The sequence below is a fragment of the Neopelma chrysocephalum genome, unplaced genomic scaffold, assembly GCF_003984885.1.
Source record: "Neopelma chrysocephalum unplaced genomic scaffold, ASM398488v2 Primary Assembly neopelma1_66, whole genome shotgun sequence".
In the NCBI taxonomy this organism is placed as follows: domain Eukaryota; kingdom Metazoa; phylum Chordata; class Aves; order Passeriformes; family Pipridae; genus Neopelma; species Neopelma chrysocephalum.
In genome coordinates, this window is record NW_020897725.1 from 5759525 (window position 1) to 5765923 (window position 6399).

A 6399-nucleotide genomic window follows, 5' to 3' on the forward strand; every position below is an offset into this window, starting at 1 on the left:
GTGCTCAACCGAATCTGTTTCTCCCAAACTGGAATTTCCTTAAGCTAGAACTTACCCTACAGAAAGCTCAGCATCCTGCATTAACAACCATAGTGAGAGAACACCTGTTTTAGAAGGAGTTAGTTGTTTTCTGGTGTCTAAAATTAAAATATACTTTGTCATTTCTTTTTAAAGAAAAAGAAATACAAAATACAAAAGCCAGGCAGGACTGATAAAGTGCCTCTACGCTTGCACTGAAGACTTTACTGTTATAGTTGGCAGTATTTGGATTGACCTTCCGGTTGCAGATGTGAAGGTTTTGGTAGCAAGCCCTGCTGACTAGCACACCATTTTCTCCATGTGCAGTACTTGTCCAGAAGTCTCCTGGGGCATCTTCTCTGAGTTGAAAAGGAAAACCCTGCAGTGGTATTATTTTTAACTATGAATTGTGTCAGCTAATCTTGAGAAATGTCATGACATCATCTATATAACAAAATATGTTAAAGCTTCAGACTGCAGTGCAAGGCACTGTCGTGCATTATCCTTGCAGAAGTTGTTAATTAGGGATATGAGTAACAGGTTGTGTTACCTGTCTGGCAAAGGCACAGATTAAAGGAAGAAGGATGTGGGAACCTTGGCTGGAGGCACGCTGGGGTGCCATTGTTGTACAGCCACATAAGAAGGGAGAGCCAGGATCTGATCTGCCTTTTAAAATCAAATGTGTGATGAATAAATGCACTGTGGGATTATTTGTTTTCAGGATTGTTATTCCAGATCATTTCCTCCTTCCAGCTATGAATATCGGTTCTGGGGAGAGGGAGCAGACCAGGGGTTAGGAGGGGAAATGGGGAGGAAGGCAGGAGCTGGGGGAGTTGCCTGAAACCGCTCTTTCTTACAAACCTGTTGTACTGTGAAACAAGGCTCTGCAACAGTGCTCTTCCAGCAGCGTAGGTTTGGTGCCTGCACTTTTGTCAGTGCAGGTATGTTGGAGTGAACCTCCTGCCTCTGTGCCCTGGTACAGATGCTGACCATAAAGCTCCAGGGCTTTGGGGGTGCTCAAGTGTTATCAGAGAGGAATTTTAATAAGAACTTTGATCTCAGTTAAAGTTTTGCTGAGTGATCCCTTTTGATGAGGAGCTTTCCGGTGGTTGCATGTAAAATAAACCTACTGAGAAAAGGTGCACTGGAGCAGGACTTCTGCTGTAAACAGCATGCAGTAAGATCAGAGGGCATTTTGTCCTGCTCTTTGCCTGTCTCTCAGCGTGCTGGCCTGGGGACTTGACAAAAGCCCAAAGTCTTTTTAATTTTCCTTTATTCTGCCTGTAAGTCTCAGCGCAGAAACGCAAGTGCCTGCTCTCTGGCACCCATGTGGAGGCATTGTCACAATTATTGTGACACAAAAGTTGGAAGCTTTATATCCCACACTGGTGGGACCCATGGAAAAATCTCAGCTACTGTCTCCTTTTTCCTTAAGGATAAGCTTTCACTCTTTGTCCAGAAATGTTCAGCTAACAATGTGTTATGTTAAGTGACATTCAGGTATGACTAAAAACGAAAGACTGTGCAAGATTGAGAGCTTGTTTCTGCCTGTTTTCATATAAAAGCCTGATTTTTCCTAACATCATATTCCTCAGGTACCATGTGTAAGAGGTGGACTGAAGAGCTGACAAGAGACTTCTCTTGAGTCTCACACAGCCACACTTCCTGGGTGAACCTTTCACTGCTGAGCCTTGCATCAGGCAGAAGCATGCTCCTTTGATATTCATGCTGTTGCTATTTTGTCAGCTTGATGTACATAGTCTAAAATGATCGTTTGTTGGTGATTGATCTCCATACTCCTCTTGGCTGAATTTGTGTGCAGCTTTTGTAAAACCTCATCTCTTCCAGACTGTCTTGGTCACTCTCTGCTCTGGCGTGTAGCTTTGAGTTTCTGGAACTATTGGAGAGCATTTGTGTTACAGCTTAGACAGACCTTAAGCCTTAAAAAAATTGAGTATTTCGAAACTGATCCCTGTTCAGCAGATTCTGCTTCTGCTGCTGCTACAACTACAGGGAGTTTCACAAGTGCATGACCTCCTTGAGAGCAAGATGCATGCTGGGCTCTGAAGTACCATCTCAGAACTAAGAAAAGGCTCTGTTACTAAGTCCATATCTGAAGCTTTTGGCAATATTGGATTTATTCTGTGGAGCAGGTCAGGTTTTCTGAACAGTGAGGCTGAGAGATCTGTCCCCTAGAGTAACAAGGCCTTTAGGATGTTGAGTGGCTGCTGTCAGGTGCACTAAAGCCATCACTGAAAATGTTCCAGATGTTGCATCATGCAGCCTAACCCTAACCCCTTTGTGTCTTCTTTGTAATATGGCCCAACTGCTCTGTCAAGAGGGTGCTTTAGATCCCTTTCCATGAGTATAAATATTCCTGTCTTCCTACAACACGGGTCAAAATTAGGTCTGTTGTCCCCATTTGTGCAAAACTGACAAACAGAAACTGGTCCTAAATTAAGTACAGCAAACTACAGCTCAGACAGGAGAGCGGGACTAGAGCGTGTGTGAGTGCTTGGCAGCTACTGCTGGCTTTCTTCATGATGTTGTCTCCCTGTGGGGTTTTCCCAAGATCAGAGCTTTTGTTTTTTCTCAGAATCATACTTCTTCCCCACCACCACCACCTTTCTGCAGTAAACTGTCTCTTTTAGAGTTATTTCATGATCTCCATTTTTAATCCTGAACCTTGCAAGATGCAGACACTAAAGTTTATGGCTCACAGTGGGAGCAAGGTAGGCGGACACTGGAAGATGTGTGCCCTGGCTCTGGGTGGCTGTGACCATTGCTTTTTTGTGGAGATGTCCCAGAAAAAAAAAAAAAGTCTGAAGGCAGTTGCCCCTTGCAGATGCTGTATGCAGATGCTGGGCATCAGAGGTAGTCTGGGTTCTTTAGGCATTTCCAACCCCTTCTGCACTGCTGTGGGAGCTGAAATCACGTGTTTGCTGGTGGCACAATACGTTCCCATTCCTTGGTGTCCGAAAGTGGTAAAAGGGAACAGCACTGGGGCTTCTCTTGCTTTCTGCTCAAGTTTTCACTCTTCTTGTGGTTTAGGGTTTCATCTAAAAGGCTAGCTACAGTGCCTGTTACTGGTGCTGTGCTCCAAGGCACCATCCTGAAGTAAATCAGCGTGGGATTGACCGCTGGTTTTTGCAGATTTGGGTCACCCTAAAGCGTTTGAAGGAATGAGAATGAAGTAGGGAGGATGTGCTTTTTCCCCTGAAACCAGTGAGGCGCACTGAAGACCTAAGTTCTAATGTAACGAAGGACTTCAGGGGGAGATGCAAAACCCAACGCTGCGATTAAAATTTTCCAGTGAGTCAAGAGGAGCGGGGGCCTGTTTGAGGAAAGGTCTCAATGATGGGGAGGACTTTTCCCTTGATGTTGGTGCGAGCCAATGTCCTTTTCCTAGGTGTGACTGTGTTGTTCTCTGTGTTGCAGATGCCAGACAGAGCTCACTATTTCTGTGGGAAATAACAGACAAAATAGCAACATCTATACAAGGTGTGAAATAATGGGTTAGTTCAGGTTTCGGGAAGCACTGCTGCAGGATGAGTGAGGAGGATGGTGCAGGAAAGCCATCTCATGCAGCTCCAGCATGAGTGGATGTTTGCACTTCTTGCATGTTTACACCTGAGAGGGGAAGAACATGCTGAACATAACCCTTGTCATAGAGCCCTTGCTCTGTGCTGGGAACTGAGGATACATGTAGATTAGGGGCTATTTGAAGATTGGGTGTTGAGGGTTTATTTTTTAATCTCTGGTCCATGGTGCAGCCTTTATGTAGGTGCAGGAGTCATAGCAGAGCCAGGGAGCTGCTCTGCAGAGCACAGGCACATCCAGTTTCTTCCCCAGTAAATTACCTCATAATACTTCTTGTTTTGCACTATTTTAGAAAACGATACACACTGCAAGACAATGGAAAAAAGACCTGAGATCGTCTCGGTTTTAGCACTATATGTCCTGTGGTCACAAAGTAGCTGCCCCAAACATGTGTGCACATCATCTTTGAGTCAGTGTGAGAATCTGCTGAGTCAAGGCTGGACTGTATATCCATGTTAGAAATCCATAGGGGATTATTAGCTGGGTGTTAACATGCAGCAAAACTACAGCACCCTACCACATCAGGCTGTGATAAGGATAGGCTTCAGAGTACAGTTAATAGAAAATACAGTGTTACTGTGTGTGCAGGGATGTAAACTGGAATGCCGTGTTAGTTAACAGCTGGTTAGTTAGTTGTTCATAGTGCCTTCAAAAATAATATGCTACTTTTATAATTTTTGCAGGGGTACTCCTCAGCTGCACTGTCCTGACATTGGAGGGGAAATGCTGTCTGAAAATAGAAGAAAACTCTATTTTCCTGCCTGGGGTGAGATAGCGTGTTGCGACTCCAAGTCTCAAGCGCCACTTGTGGAGGCACAGCAAGAAATACTCTTGTGGAGTGTCATCATGGAATCGTTGATAGTGCCAAAGTCCTACTACTGCATTTCAAAAGAAAAGAAAGAAAGAGAAAAGGGTCCTTGTACATAGATTTCTCTTCAGTTTCTCCCCCACCCACTTTCCTGCCCAGCCTCTTCCTCTACTGGAACAGATTTGTACAACATGAAAATTTTGTTAATTTTTTTAATAGATGCAAGTTATTCTTGCATATAATGCAGAATTTTGGGGTTGACTTGGGGGAGGGAAGTGTCTTTTGTGGGGGAGGGAGAGGACACTTTTTTTTTTCTGAAGTGTTTTAAGACAGAGTTGCAATCTTTTGGAGTCGTCTTGGTGCAGATCAGCATCTGAGCCCAGATCCCCACCCCAGTTTACATTTCAGCCCAGTTAAACATGTTCTGGAGTGGTGGGTTTTGTTTTTTTTCCTCTTGTTGTTTTGAATTTTTTGTTTTGTTTTATGGCCACCTGCTACTGGTTAAAGTATTTAAATCTCTGCTTTTATGTGCTCCTACAAGGCAAGTCTTCTCCAGCTCCTGTACTTCACTTTTTACCAGCCAGCCCCAGCTGTGGGTCTCTAAAGATTTGGCTAGAATGCCTTTTTATGTTTTGGTTTGCTGGGTTTTTTTAGCACTTTTTGTTTAAACTTGCAGTACAACCCCCAGAGGGGTTGGAGTGAGGAAAATAAGATGCTTCATAACTCAAACTTGTTTGTGTTTCTTTGGCTGGTACAGTGATGGACACCATAACCAGCAGTCTGCCCTCCAGCTTTAGATGTTATAGCGCACAACAGAAATTTCTTATTAACCCTTGCCACTAAATTTTTAGATCAATCCTAGGTTCCTGATTGCACTTTTTTTTTTTTTCAAATACTGCTAATATGGATTTGTGTGGGAGTGTCTGTCCGTGCACACGTGAGGAGGAAATGGAGAGAGAGCAGGAGCCTGGGTGCAGGAGCCGTCCAGTGCATTCCTCTGATGAGCTGGGTTTGGAAAACTTGCCCACCTTTCAGTACGCTGCACAAATAGGATGCTAGGGAGTTTGAATAAATCCAACTTTTCTAACTTGTTGCTCAGTTGTTGTAACTCAATAAAGCAAAGGCTAAACATTTTGGTAAACCCTTTCTCATCTCTTTATTTTATTCCATTTAAAATCCAAACTCATCCCAATCTTGGTGCACAAGGACTTGGTGTCTTCAGAGTCACGGTTAGAGTTTTAACTGGTTTTGCAGTATTCAGCTTGGCAAACACTGACCGGATTGAAGTGAACTCAGTGAATACTGATGTTCATTCCCTCTGTGTCAGTCAGCTCCTTCCTGCAGGAGGGATTTGAATAGCGCTTGGGAATGGAGAGTTGGGAAACACCTTTTATTTTGGTTGCAGTCACAACTGAATGAATGAATGAAGCCGTCCTTGTGACTCACCCAAATGTAGTTATTTTTATTAATCATCAGCACAACATTTAAGTATCGAGGGAGGTTTAAAGTGGGTGGCAGCAAGCACTCAGTGACTTTTCTTACAATAAAGTTGTCTGGTTCATTGATGAGGAGGAGTAACTGCATGGGGCACCACTTTGCTTGCTGCATTTGTGTAACAACAAAAGGTGGGGAAATGACATCAGCTCCTCCATGGGCAAAGGCTGACAGAGGATGAGTCTGCACATCTCCCATCACACAGCTTGGATGTTGATCTCTGTGGTGGAGGCAGAGGCAGTGCAGTCATGTATGTACCCCCACATGGGTTGTCAGATCAAGGGATGCAAGCATCAGGTGACCAATAGGAAAATGCAGGACTCTGAAGTTGTAACTGAAACTAATTGCTAGTTTTGTTTGCTTTGCTTACATGAAAGGATGCTAATATTTTAATTGCCCTTGTGAAGTTTTTAACAGCCACTTGGCGGCTTAATGTTCCTGTTTGCATCTCTCATGTCTGATGCGTGTTGTACATCTGT

The 6399-nt window shown here is 43.9% G+C and overlaps 1 protein-coding gene across 5 annotated transcripts in view; it reads left to right on the forward strand.

Annotated features, from left to right (window-relative positions):
- The window catches only part of ZHX2 (zinc fingers and homeoboxes 2), a 76485-nt gene extending 70918 nt beyond the window's left edge, over positions 1 to 5567 (forward strand). For all 5 annotated transcript variants that reach the window (XM_027684488.1, XM_027684487.1, XM_027684489.1 and 2 more), the window contains one exon: positions 4302 to 5567. The gene's annotated coding sequence lies outside the window, so the exon portion shown is untranslated. The remainder of the gene's footprint in view (positions 1 to 4301) is intronic.
- Positions 5568 to 6399: the final 832 nt, after the last annotated feature.